This window comes from Capra hircus, chromosome 28 (assembly GCF_001704415.2).
Source record: "Capra hircus breed San Clemente chromosome 28, ASM170441v1, whole genome shotgun sequence".
Classification (NCBI taxonomy): domain Eukaryota; kingdom Metazoa; phylum Chordata; class Mammalia; order Artiodactyla; family Bovidae; genus Capra; species Capra hircus.
In genome coordinates, this window is record NC_030835.1 from 6,333,433 (window position 1) to 6,348,893 (window position 15,461).

The 15,461-nt window shown below is 38.7% G+C and overlaps 1 protein-coding gene across 11 annotated transcripts in view; it reads right to left on the reverse strand.

Moving 5' to 3' along the window:
* Positions 1–15,461, reverse strand: part of CCSER2 (coiled-coil serine rich protein 2) — a 162,523-nt gene that overhangs the window by 57,242 nt on the left and 89,820 nt on the right. The window lies entirely within an intron of this gene.

Consider the following 15,461-nt stretch of genomic DNA (forward strand, 5'->3'; position numbering starts at 1 on the left):
CAAGTGAAAAGTACAAGCTTCACACTTAAGACTGGTACACCTTTAAGCACTTTACTGGATATACACTATACCTCAATTTTAAAAATTGAAAAAATTTAAGTTTTTGTCCTTAAACCCAATTTTTTAAAAAATAACAGGGTATTATTAAGTCCTACGTCTTGCTGAAATAGTTTAGGAATAATCAGATAAAACATGGCATGTCCAATGATTCCAGACAACCTTAAAAAAGATGAACTAAGAATATGCCTGGGATGATGGTGAGGGACCTAGATCCTGACCAATGCAGTACAACTGCAGCTCAATACCTTATTTGTTCAGATGGTACCTGGCTGCCTTGTGATACCCACTGAATCAACAGCCTTCAACTCCTGGGCATATATCTGAGAAAAACATGATCTGAAAAGATACATGTACCTCAATGTTCACCGTAGCACTGTTTACAATAGCGAAGACATGCAGTCAACCTAAATGTCCACTGACAGAGAAATGGATAAAAAAGATGTGGTACGCATATACAGTGGAATATTAGCCATTAAAAAGAATGAAATGACGCTATTTGCAGCAATATGGATGGACCTAAAAACTGTCATAATGAGTGATGTAAGTCAGACAGAGAAGGAAAAATGTCATACAACAATCACTTGTATGTGGGATCTAAAGAAAAAGAAAAAAAAAAAAACCTATACAAATGAACTTACCTACAAAACAGAAAGAGATTCACAGACTTAGAGAATGAACTTATGGTTGCCTGTACACACTGCTACATATAAAATGGATAACCAACTATATACAATGGATAACCTACTGCATAGCACATGGAACTCTGGTTATGTGGCAGCCTGGATGGGAGAGGAGTCTGGGGGAGAATGGATACATGTATATGGACGGCTGAGTCCCTCCACTGTTCATCTGAAGCTACCACAACAATATTAATCAGCTATACCCCAATACAAAATTTTTTTAAAGTTAAAAAAAAAAAGCCCAGTCCTATATATAAGTATATATTTGAGAAAAGAGGAACTATAAAACGACTTCTTTTCCAACATCTACAATACCTTCCTGGCCACTGCAAAGTAGGAACCCCAAAGAATAGGAGATAATACAAGCTCACACTGCTTTGCCTTGGACATGGATTTAGTTGTGGGAAGTGTGCAGCAAAACAGAACTTTCACTGTAGAGGAATAAAAAGGCAAGCTCATAGAAATAGAAAATACCAGGATGCCATGAAGAAAGTAACTCTAGAAAATTGTATATAAATTTCTAGGTTCACCACTCCTGAGCATCACACTTGCTTGGATCTGATCCTAAGCAGCATTTCAAAAACTTTGAAAAATAAACCAAAACCACATTGCCCAGGTCCCAAGCTGGCCACTGGAAGGTGTACACTCAAAACAGACCTGGCAGGCACGGCAAAGGCTTTGGGAACAACTGACAGTACAACCACAACCCAAAGGTGGCTAATCAGAACTTGCCGTGTGGTCCCAACCAAATACTCTATCTGCTTAAAAGGAAAAAAATCAACATTCTCCATAAAGTTTAAACAATATTAAGAGTCTCATACTACAGGAGTGATGCTAAAGCTGAAACTCCAGTACTTTGGCCACCTCATGCAAAGAGTTGACTCACTGGAAAAGACTGATGCTGGGAGGGATTGGGGGCAGGAGGAGAAGGGGACGACAGAGGATGAGATGGCTGGATGGCATCACGGACTCGATGGACATGAGTCTGAGTGAACTCCAGGAGTTGGTGATGGACAGGGAGGCCTGCGTGCTGCGATCCATGGGGTCGCAAAGAGTCGAACACGACTGAGCGACTGAACTGAACTGAACACAACAGTCAAGCATCTAAGATATGATCCAAAACTACTCAGTGTACAAAGAAAGAAAGCCTTGAAACACACAGGAAAAGACAACGAACATCAATGACAAGACTAAAAAGTTAAAATTAAGTAACAAAAAAATTAACTATAAGAGATTTTAATAGTTATTATAAAAATTCTACAAAAGTAAGGGTGAACTCTTAAAGGGAACAGAAAGAGAAAGTCTCAGCAAAGACTTAACACACAAAGTGGAAAATGACAATGTCAGAACTGCAAAGGTTCAATAACCAAAAATTTTTAGTGCACTAGATGCATTAAATACTAGATGCACTAAATACTATGGTACTTAGATGGACTAAATACAGTATCAGCATTTGAGTTACAGATTGAACATAAAAATAGATCAACAGAAATCCAATCTGAACAATAAAGACAAAAAAAGATGGGGGAGGGGCAGAAAACAGAGCTTGGTGCAGGCGTTATAGGACAATAACAAGAGATCTAATATTTATATCACTGAGGTCATAGAAGGTAGAGCTCACGGCAAAGATTTTTGAAGAGATAATGGATAAATACACTTCATATCTGGTGAAAGACATGAACCTACATATTTGAATAATTCAACTTAAAAGAATAGAAAATAGAATGTGCTCTGTGAACAAAACGGAATATTAACTAGAAAATCAAAACCAGAAAAATAATCTTCAAACACTTAGAAAGTAACAAGAAACTTCTTTAATCCATGGGTCAAAAGAAGTACCAAGGTAAATAAGAAAATATTTTCAGTTGAAAGGAAAATGAAACCACATATCAAAATCTGTGGAATGCAATTAAAGCAGTGCTTACAGGGAAAAATTATTGTACCCAATACTTATATTAAAGCAAAGTTGTCAAATCCATAACTGGAACAAAATAAAGCCAGCACAAACAAAAATATGAAAATAACAGAGTATGGAAATTAATGAAACTGAAAATCAAGAAACAGAAATCAGTGAAGCCAATTTAAAACATGCAGGAAAAAAAAAAAAAGAAATCAATGGTGCCAAAGCAGGTTTTTTGATAACTGCAAACCATCACCAAAACATGCAAAAGGCATTTATAAAGTGACTGCTTTTAACAACAGCAACAAAAATAATGATAATGTGAAAATCTAGGGTTTTTAACTGACTTCATTAACTCAAATTTTAAATGCTTGCCCAAAAAGTACAATTTTTTCAATATCCATTTATCTCATCATTTACATAACTGATAAAAAACATATATAACTATTAATAATCAAAAATAAAATTGAAAATCTGTTAGCAAAAAAAAGATACTTCACAAAAGAAGATATACAATTGAAAAATAAGCATAAGAAAAGATGCTAAATGTTATTAGTCATTCAGTTCAGTTGCTCAGTCGTGTCCAACTCTTTGCAACCCCATGAATTGCAGCACGCCAGGCCTCCCTGTCCATCACTGACTCCTGGAGCTTTCTCAAACTCAGGTCCATTGAGTCGGTGATGCCATCCAGCCATCTCATCCTCTGTCGTCCCTGTTTCTTCCTGACCCCAATCCCTCCCAGCATCAGAGTGTTTCCTAATGAGTCAACTCTTCGCATGAGGTGGCCAAAATACTGGAGTTTCAGCTTTAGCATCACCCAGGACTGATCTCCTTTAGAATAGACTGGTTGGATCTCCTTGCAGTCCAAGGGACTCTCAAGAGTCTTCTCCAACACCACAGTTCAAAAGCATCAATTCTTCAGCACTCAGCTTTCTTCACAGTCCAAATTTCACATCCATACACGACCACTGGAAAAACCATAGCCTTGACTAGACGGACCTTTGTTGGCAAAGTAATGTCTCTGCTTTTGAATATGCTATCTAGGTTGGTCATAACTTTCCTTCCAAGGAGTAAGCATCTTTTAATTTCATGGCTGCAGTCAATCATCTGCAGTGATTTTGGAGCCCAAAAAAATAAAGTCTGACACTATTCCCACTGTTTCCCCATCTATTCCCCATGAAGTGATGGGATCAGATGCCATGATCTTCGTTTTCTGAATGTTGAGCTGTAAGCCAACTTTTTCACTCTCCTCTTTCACTCTCATCAAGAGGCTTTTTAGTTCCTCTTCACTTTCTGCCATAAGGGTGGTGTCATCTGCATATCTGAGCTGATTGATATTTCTCCCAGCAATTCCAGCTGGTGCCTCATCCAGCCCAGCGTTTCTCATGAATTCTGCATATAAGTTAAATAAGCAGGGTGGCAATATACAGCCTTGACGTACTCCTTTCCCGATTTGGAACCAGTCTGTTGTTCCATGTCCAGTTCTAACTGTTGCTTCCTGACCTGCATATAGGTTTCTCAAGAGGCAGGTCAGGTGGTCTGGTATTCCCATCTCTTTCAGAATTTTCCACAGTTTTTTGTGATCTACACAGTCAAAGCCTTTGGCATAGTTAATAAAGCAGAAATAGATGTTTTTCTGGAACTCTCTTGCTTTTTCCATGATCCAGCAGATGTGGCAAATGCAAATTAAAACAAGAATGTGATACCAACGCATGACTTGGGAAGGGCTTTTGAAAAATATTGACAATATCAAGTATGGACCAGGATGCAGAACACTCGGAACTCTCATTAATTGTGGTAGGAATACAAAATCAAATAACCACTTTGGAAAACAGCTTGCTGATTTCTCAAGAAGTTCAGTTCAGTTCAGTTCAGTCGCTCAGTCGTGTCCAACTCTTTGCGACCCCATGAATCGCAGCACGCCAGGCCTCCCTGTTCATCACCAACTCCCAGAGTTCACCCAGACTCGTGGCCATCGAGTCCGTGATGCCATCCAGCCATCTCATTTTCGGTCGTCCCCTTTGCCTCCTGCCCCCAATCCCTCCCAGCATCAGTCTTTTCCAGTGAGTCAACTCTTCGCATGAGATGACCAAAGTACTGCAGTTTCAGCTTTAGCATCATTCCTTCCAAAGAAATCCCAGGGTTGATCTCCTTCAGAATGGACTGGTTGGATCTCCTTGCAGTCCAAGGGACTCTCAACAGTCTTCTCCAACACCACAGTTCAAAAGCATCAATTCTTTGGCGCTCAGCTGTCTTCACACTCCAACTCTCACATCCATACATGACCACTGGAAAAACCATAGCCTTGACTAGACGGACCTTAGTCAGCAAAGTAATGCCTCTGCTTTTGAATATACTGTCTAGGTTGGTCATAACTTTTCTTCCAAGGAGTAAGCGTCTTTTAATTTCATGGCTGCAATCACCATCTGCAGTGATTTTGGAGCCCCCCAAAATAAAGTCTGACACTGTTTCTGCTGTTTCCCCATCTATTTCCCATGGAGTGATGGGACTGGATGCCATGATCTTTGTTTTCTGAATGTTGAGCTTTAAGCCAACTTTTTCGCTCTCCTCTTTCACTTTCATCAAGAGGCTTTGTAGAAGTTAGATATATACTTATCAACCAGCATTCCCGTTCCCAGGTAAGAAATTAAAACATCCTCACGTGAAAATCTGTGCACGAATATTTATATTGGGTTTATTCATAATTGCCAAAAACTGGAAAAAGACACAAATATCCTTCAACTGCTAAACAGATAAACAGACTATGACATATGTATACAGTATAATACTACTAAGAAGGGCAATGCCAAAGATTCTTCAAACTATCATATAACTCACAGGCTCATTTCACACACACACACTGCTAGGCTTCAACAGTACATAAACCTAGAACTTCCAGATATACAAGCTGGATTTAGAAAAGGCAGAGAAACCAGAGATCAAATTGCCAACATCTGCTAGATAGTAGAAAAAGCAAGAGAATTCCAGGAAAATAATCTACTTCTGCTTCATTGACTATACTCAAGCCTTTGACTGTGTGGATCACAATAAACCGTGGAAAATTCTTAAAGAGATGGGACTAGCAGACCACCTTACTTGATTGCTAAGAAATCTGTATGCAGGTCAAGAAGCCACAGTTAGAACCAGACATGGAACAATAGACTGGTTCAAAATGGGAAAGGAGTACATCAGGCTATATATTGATGCCTTGCTTATTTAACTTATATGCAAAGTATATCATGTGAAACATTGGGCTGGATGAATCACAAGCTGGACTCAAAACTGCCGGGAGAAATATCAATCACCTCAGATATGCAGATGATACCACCCTTATGGCACAAAGTGAAGAGGAACTAAAGAGCCTCTTGATGAAGGTTGAAAGAGGAGTGAAAAAGCTGGCTTAAAACTCAACATTCAAAAGCTAAGATCATGGCATCCAGTCCCATCACTTCATGGCAAATAGATGGGGAAGAAAATGGCAACAGTGGCAGACTTTATTTTCTTGAGTTCTAACATCACTGCAGACAGTGACTGCAGCCATGAAATTAGAAGATGCTTGCTCCTTGGAAGAAAAGCTATGACAAGTCGAGACAGTGTATTAAGAAGCAGAGGCATCATTTTATCAACAAAGGCCCATATAGTCAAAACTATGATTTCTCCAGTAGTCATGTAAGGATGTGAGAGTTGGACCATAAAGAAGGCTGACTGCCAAAGAATTAATGCTTTCCAACTGTGGTGTTTGAAAGAGAAGACTCTTGAGGGTCCCTTGGACTGCAGGAGATCAAACCAGTCAATCTTAAAGAAAATCAACCCTGAATATTCACTGAATGGTGTTGAAACTGAAGCTCCAATTCTTTGGCCACCTGATACAAACAAACAGCTGAGTCACTGAATAAGACCCTGATGCTGGGAAAGATTAAGGGCATGAAGAGTAGGGGGCGACAGACGCTGGAGATAATGGAGGATAGGGAAGCTTGGTGAGCTGCAATCCACAGGGTCGGAGAGTCAGACACGACTGAGTGACTGAACAACAAATGTAACATCAATTTTGCCTCTTATCTAAAAGGGCTAAAATATATTTACTATATGGCCAAAGAAAAAGTTTTCAAAAGTTTCCAAAGTTTTGCTTTAGGACACAAAGGAAATATCAATACATTCCAAAGAATTTATATCCTATAGACATTATTCTTTACTATTAATGTTTTAAGATTCGTTGTTGTTTAATTGCTAAGCTGTGTCTGACTCTTTGCAACCCCATAGACTGTAGCCCGCCAAGCTCCTCTGGCCATGTGATTTCCCAGGCAAGAATACTAGAGTGGGTTGCCATTTCTTTCTCCAAGGGATATTCCCAGCCCAGGGATTGATCCCATTAGCTCCTGCATTGCAGGCGTTTTTGTTTTGTTTTTTTTTTACTGCTGAGACACCAAATTAGAAATTAATTAGACAAGAAGTCTTGTATACCAAACCTGCATTTTTGAAAATTAAAAAAATTCTTCTAAATAAAATAAATTTATAGCACGGCCCAAGACAAGTGGGATTCATTAATGTTTAAGTTATTGGTATATCGCTAAGAGTTGGACACAACTGAGCGACTGAACAACCACATGTCTCAAAGGCATGTCTCAGAGCCTTCCAATTTTTAACAGGCTAATAGTATAGATTCAAGAGATCAAAGAAGGAAAAGGCTATTATTTCCATCAAAGCACAAGAGTTTAAAGATCATGAATATAATCTCCAATTCTATCTATAATAAAACCACATACCCTCCAAATAACTTTGACACTACCTGACTTAGATGAAAAGTATTCAGGCCAAAATTCGGAAACATTTTGAGACAAGTCTTTTTAAGCTTTGGGGGTGGTGGAGGGGAATCATAAAATGTACAGAAAACATTCTCTTTTTAAAAATCACTGAATAACAACCATGCATGCAATGTCCACGCTTCATCCTACACATACGAGTGCCGTGCTCAGTCAGTTCAGTCATGTCTGACTCTTTGTGACCCCATGGACTATAACCCACCAGGCTCCCCTGTCAACAGGATTTCAGGCAAGAATACTGGTGTGGGTTGCCATTTTCTCCTCCAGGGGATCTTCCTGACCCAGGGATCAAATCTGTGTCTCTAATGTCTCCTGAATCGGCAGGCAGGTTCTTTACCACTAGCACCACCTAAGGAGGTAACGTTTTTGACCAGTGTTGGGCACTGTTCTAAGCATTTTGAATACACATATTTAATAAATGCATAGATGCAAAAACATAAAAACTGTAACACACCACTGCACAAAAGTAAACAATTCATAGTTAACTGATTATCCAAGTATTCTGGCTGCTTTACTAAGTGAAGTGTTTCAGCAGTTTCTGTGGGTTCTAGTTAGGATTTTTTTTTCAGTCTTTATTGACTTTGTTACAATATTGCTTGCACTTTATATTTTGGGTTTTTGGCCATGAGGCATGTGAGATCTTAGTTCCCTAACCAAGAATGGAACCCACGACCCCTGCATTGGAAGGCAAAGTCTTAACCACTAGACCACCAAGGAAGCCCTAGTCAGGATTTTTGAGCTCTGAATGCAATTTAACCTTAAGTCGACTAACTCTTAAGTCATTAGTATTTTACTAAAGATTCAAAAAGACCAGTAAACCTTCCCCTGTTCTAAGAGGAACACTTCCACCATCTTCCATTTTTCTTTTTCAACAAAGCATAAAGGTAAACTTTTGTTCTAATATTTAAACTCTTCACATATTAACATGTAGGAAACCCTATAACATATTCCATCTTACCCAGGTGGGTCTTCCATTAGTTTCCAAAAATTGAGATCTTCCTATCAGTTCCAAAGCAGCTGCAACGGACATGGACACTTGAAATGAACTAACCAAAAGCCTGGCAGCACTGACCAGTCTCTGCTGACAAGCAGCATCAGTGACGTCAACAAAGCGCCCTTGTGTTTCTGATATGCTACAACACAATCACAAGAGGCACCCTAGGAAAGGGAGTGGAGGAACAGGAGAGATTTTTTCATTTTCTTTTCATAAGTCACTTTTTTAAATAGCAGAGTAAATGGACGAACATTGTATCACATCACACAACCTAGAATGTGTGCTAAGATAAATTTTTGAGTAATAGCGTAATTCACCTATGGGATTTAAAATCTAATGATTCAAACTATATTTGGAAAGATTATAAAAATATAATCATAAAGCCTGATTTTCAATAAGAGTTTAAGAAATGAGTTGATCCTCACAGACGCTTGGGTCAAAGACATTTTCAAAACAAAAATTTTACTGACATTCAAATTGACTAGAACATTGTCATATATGGCTAAAATCTGTAATATTCTAAGCAAACCTTATTTATAAATTTCATCAGTTAAAACTTTCTTTATTAAACCTAAGTATTTATCTTGTATATATAGATATCTTTTTCTATAGATTTATTTTGCCATTTAAAAACAGTAGTTGTAGATTTCTAAATTTTCTACATTAAAGAAAATATTTAACTCTTCAAACCATCTGAGTTTGCTGGCTTCCCTTGTAGCTCACCTGGTAAAGAATCTGCCTGTAAAGCAAGAGACCCCGGCTCACTTCATGGGTCAGGATGATCCCCTGGAGAAGGGATAGGTTACCCACTCCAGCATTCTTGGGCTTCCCTGGCAGCTCAGACTATAAAGAATATGTCTACAATGTGGGGGACCTGGGTTCAATCCCTGGGTTAGGAAGATCCCCTGGAGGTGGGCATGGCAACCCACTCCAGTATTCTTGCCTGGAGAATCCCCATGGACAGAGGAGCCTGGTAGGCTTCAGTCCATGGGGTCGCAAAGATTTGGACACAACGGAGCGACTAAGCACAGCACAGTTTCTATACTATTCTACTTTATTAGGGAAAACAGTTACGATGGACAAAATTTACTTCAGAATCTCCTAACCAGCTGTAACACACAGTTTTAAGAACAATGCACTAGACACAGGACAAGAATTCCGTCTTCCTTCTTTTTATCTTCATTACCAGCACAATCCTTGAAACTCAACAAGTTCTCAATAAAGTATACTGAATGATGAAACAACAATCAATGGATTCTAAAGAAAACAGAATTAGCTTTTAGGCAGCTACATAAAATTATAAGCAATGCAAGGAATTAAAAATCCTTGACCTTCACATTTTTATCATTATTGATGTTGCTACTGTCAGTATTATAATAGCTAACATTAACTGCTTTCTATGCATCAGACACTATGCTTAGCACTTGCCTAAATTTCCTCATGTTTTCTTTACAACAGTCCTGAAACAGGAGCTATTATAATTTCTACTTCTGTTATAAGGAAATCTAGGCATAGGAAGTTTAAGTAATTTAACTTATCCAAGATCACACAACAGACAAGTGGAAGAAATGCCCTGAATTCAAATTCTAATTTTTTAATACATCTATTATTATTAACTTTCATTATTATTCTAGAAATTTAACATTATCTCAATTAACCCACAACTAAAAACAACTCAAATGTCTATCAACAAGTAAATGGATGAAAATAAAACTGTGGTATACACACAAACACACACACAATGGAATGTTACCCAACAATAAAAACTAATATACTGAAACTCACAAAACACAGATAAGTATCAAAATCATTATGGTAAGTGAAAAAAATCCAGCAAGAAAAAAGCACACATGATCTAGTTTAGAGGAAGACAAAACTTTCAGATGAAATTCTAGAAAGGACAAAACCTTAGTAACAGAAAGCAGAGCAATAGCTGCCTGGGCCAGGTTTGAGAGAAGACTGACTACAAAGGGACATGAGAGAATTTTAGCAGCAACAGAAATGTCCTATATCTTGATTGTTGTGGTAGTGGTCACACAGCTGTATATATTCATCAAAACTCAAATTATATACTTAAAATAGGCACAATTCATTTGAATGCAAATTCTACCTTGATAAAGTCAATCATTTTTTGAAAATTTGCTTCTTTTTCCTCCTCACTTTCCTTTATCTTCCTGAATGAGGCAAAAATAAATAAATAAGTCTCCAACCAAAAAGGACAGCCCAGCACAGGGTTTCAGAATCTAAGGAGGCTGAAAAACAGGTCCTTGCCAGTGGCCAGCTTACCAAGGCATGTCAGAGCTTATAAGACTGAAAAGGGCATACACAGAGAGGACGGGAGAACAATTTGATACCAGAGTCAAATCTGAATAGAAAGAGGAGGATATATGTACAGCCTGGTATGGGCTGTAAGTCTAAGCAGGGTGGTGTAGAGTGGGCACACTCCCACAGGAGGGCCTTTAGAGAGCTACAAGAGCTCAAGCAGCATGAACAGGGCATCTCTGCAGGAAAAGGCCCAGTGTCAGGTGCCAGACCCAAGTAGGGTTAAGAAGGCACCCATGTGCAGGCATCAACTGACATCTGTAGTGTCAAGCCCAAGCAGAGTGAAGTGGCATCCACAGGAAAAGAAGACTGGTGTGGTGTGTCAGAATCCATGAGGTTGACAAGGAGTCAGAGCCCAAGTAGGGTGAGGAAGGTGTACACGGGAGAGTAGCCAGGCATGGAGATTCAGAATCTTAGAGAGGTGAGGAGGTCAAGTGTACAAGAGAGGTGGTGAGAAGCTGATTATAGTCAGCTGCTGCTGCTGCTAAGTCACTTCAGCCGTGTCCGACTCTGTGTGACCTCAGAGACGGCAGCCCACCAGGCTACCCGTCCCTGGGATTCTCCAGGCAAGAACACTGGAGTGGGTTGACATTTTCTTCTCCAATGCATGAAAGTAAAAAGTGAAAGTGAAGTCGCTCAGTCGTGTCCGACTCTTTGCGACCCCATGCACTGCAGCCCACCAGGCTCCTCCGTCCATGGGATTTTCCAGGCAAGAGTACTGGAGTGAGGTGCCATTGTCAGCAGAATTGGTTAAAAGAGTAAATATATTATGGTCATCAAAGTGAAAAGAAAACTGAGGAAGTACCACAGTTGGAAGAAATCTACAAAAACATGACAACTTTTAAAAGCAACATGTGATGGTAAACCAGATCTTTCTGTTATAAAGAATACTACATCAAGACAAAGAGATGGGGAAACAGTGGCTGACTTTATTTTTCTGAGCTCCAAAATACTGCAGGTGGTGACTGCAGCCACGAAATTAAAAGACGCTTACTCCTTGGAAGGAAAGTTATGACCAACCTAGACAACATATTAAAAAGCAGAGACATTACTTTGTCAACAAAGGCTATGGTTTTCCAGTGGTCATGTATGGATGTGAGAGTTGGACTATAAACAAAGCTGAGCGCCGAAGAATTGATGCTTTTGAACTGTGGTGGTGTTGGAGAAGACTCTTGAGAGTCCCTTGGACTGCAAGGAGATCCAACTAGTCCATCCTAAAGGAGATCAGTCCTGGGTGTTCACTGGTAGGACTAATGTTGAAGCTAAAACTCTAATACTTTGGCCACCTGATGCAAAGAGCTGACTCATTTGAAAAGACCCTGATGCTGGGAAAGACTGAAGGTTGGAGAAGAAGGGGACAACAGAGGATGAGATGGTTGTATGGCATCACCGACCAATGGACAGGGGTTTGGGTGGACTCTGGGAGTTGGTGATGGATAGGGAGGCCTGGTGTGCTGCAGTTCATGGGGTTGCAAAGAATCGGACACAACTGAGCAGCCAAACTGAATTGAACCCCAAGACAAAGGGCAAAATCTGAACAGGCTCTGAGGATTAAATGGTAGTAATGTGTCAATGTTTCAAATTTCCTGATTTTGAAATGCAGAATAAAGCCACAATTAAACACCACTAGAGTCCCATCACATGACAAAAATTAAGAAGCCTGATAATACCAAGTGGTGCTCAGATGTAGAACAATGCAAAAAAGCATTTACTATTTGAAAAGAGTGAAACAGACTGAACAATTTGGGGAAATAGCTTCCTATTTCTGGAATATTTCTATGCTCCATGACACAGAAATTTCACTCCTAGTTAGTTATTCCAGACGAATTGTCACACATGTATACCAGGAATACTTCATATCATTTGTCATAGCAAAAAAAAAAAAAAACAAAACCCTGGAAAAAAAACAAAATGGACATCAATAGTAAAATGGAGAAAGAAACTGTTCAGAATTGGAGACTAAAAAAATGAAAATTAATGAAGCAGAACATAAATATCAAAGAACCTTAAATAAAATGCTGAATGGAAGAAGCAATTCACAGAGAAATACTTAAGTATAATTTCATTTATATGAAGCTCTAAGAGACAAAACTAGTATATTTATAGGGAGACAGACAGTGAAAGAGTTAGTCACTCAGTCATGTCAGACTCTGTGACCCCATGAACTGTAGCCCACCAGGTTCCTCTGTCCATAATATTCTCCAGGCCAAGAATACTGGAGTGAGTTGCCATTCCCTTCTCTATGGGATCTTCCCGACCCAGAAAACGAACCTGGGTGTCCTACATTGCAGGCAGATGCTTTACAATCTGAGCCAACAGAGACAGCCAAAAATTAACAGAAAAAGAAACGAGGGAAGTACTAGATTCTGGAAAGGGAAGATACTGCAGTGAAGAATGAACACTTCTTAATGTCTCATCCCTTAACCTGGGTGGTGAGTATGAAACTGTGTCCTGTTATCCATTAAAGGGTACCCTTACACTGTATACGCTCTTTTTACGTATCATGAACTTGGTTCTCCTGTTATGATGAAAAAAGTCTGAGTTCCCTGACTTTCCTGTGGTTCTCTGCCACCACGTGGCGATCATTCAGCAGCTCCTCAACTCGCAGTGCACTCACGCAGGTGCTACTGCTGTGAACAGTCCATCCACCTGGCGCTGCACCCATGCGTCCATTCCCCCCACACACAGAGACAGAGACAGAGAGAGGAACAGAGACAGCCAGAGACCGACAGACAAGAGAACTGTGTGAGAGACACACTACTGGCTTTATTCTCAACCCTGGAGCTGAGAGGAAACAACAAAACATTTGTATGGCATACCTGATAGTTCATGAAACACGCAGGCTCATGCCAGGGAGACAGGGTATGAATCATCAGGATCAAATATTTTGTAATCCCAAAGAAAAATATCAAAGAGATACCATCATGTACTTTTCACTACTCCACATTTTTCATTTCTCACTCCAAGGTCAAAACAGATGCTGAATGTGAAAATATGATAAAAGCAAACAGGGAAAATAATGAACTAACAGTGAAGAAAATGGATGAGCAAAACCACTCATGCTCATGTGGGTTAGAAATATGAGAATTAACTGGAAGTCTGCATAAGGCAAGAATAGATTCCCAGTCTTCTACCTCTATTCCAAGAAGAAAAAAAAGTAGTTTCTTCTCTGGAGAAACAGTAACAACCTGAGAAGGAAAAACACTCCACTTAGTTAAGTACTGAGGGTCCACTAATATTCATGTGTCACTGTAAAGTGAAGCCAGCCAGCTGACAAGACAACCCATGCGTAAAGAGTCCTGAATCAACTTTCTAACCCTTCAATCTTAAATATTAATAAACAAGACTCATTATATATCTGAAGAAATATTCCAAAAGAAAGAGAAACTAAAACACAAAAAACAAAATGACCATTTATGAAGAGATAATAATGTAGGGAACTTGAGAAATCTTAACAAAACACAACAGAAACAAGCTACTTAATATATTTACTAAGAAAATAAGACAAAATAAGAACTGAATGATATGAAAAAGGAAAGGTATACAATAAAGAGCTCTTGGAAACTGAAAATACAACTGCCAATATAAATAATTCAACAGAAACAGGGAGCTGGAATATGAAGGTGAGGAAATACATCAGAAAACATAATCAAACTCAAAGAAAAGGGAAATATGAAAGAAAAAAAGACTGAAAACTCATAAATTCTAGTTTGGATTACCAAGAATTCCAGAAAGATACACTCAGACACCCAGAGAAAACAGGATAAATAAAACAATCATAGAAATGACTTAAGGAAATTTCACACTACATGAATCTTCATAAAACTCAGTGATTACCCATACATTAAGTGAATACAAACAAGTACAACAAAATTTAAATCCCAGGACATCACTGAAACTGCAAACTGCCAGAAATAACAGACTAAAAATCTCCCAGAGAGATTAAAAACAGACAAAACACAAGGTAAGATGGATTAGAATGTAGCAGACTTTTCTCAGTGGCTAAACTGGATTCTAGAAAAGAAATTACTTCAAATTTCTAAGGAAACACTCACTTCTACACGAGCCAAAGTATTCCATCCCTGCCAAACTATTACTATAAACTAAATATGAGGGTAGATAAAGAGATTTCAATGACATATCAGCTAGAAAAAAAGTACCATCCATTTGCCCTCTCTTAGGAAGTAAATTAAGGATATACTCCTGCTAAATACAAGAGCAAACTAAGAAAAAAGAAGATAAATTATCCAAGAAATAACAGTCTCAATCCTAGAAGATGATGAAAGAAATCCGTGTATGATAATTCTAAAGACACTTAGTAACCTGTTCAGATTAGAAAAGGCTGGCTCATGTGGGGAGAAGGACAGAAATATTGCTTGTTTCATTAAGCTTCTGGATACTATGTGATTTTTTTAAAACCATGTACATGTATCACACTGAAGTTTTTATAATTACTAAAAGGGACAAATTAAGAGGCTGTTATACAAAATACTGGACTAATTCAGCTTTTAACTTCTATCAGCATTTTGGGAAATGTTAAAGATATCCTAAACAGACTCTGCAATTTTCTTCTCATAATTTTGTTTTCACTACATAAACAAAGGATAAAGTCAATTTGAAATCTTCAGAAGATTTCTTTATCAGGAGCTTCAGAGACATTGGAAAGAAAAGGTAGAAGAGGTGAG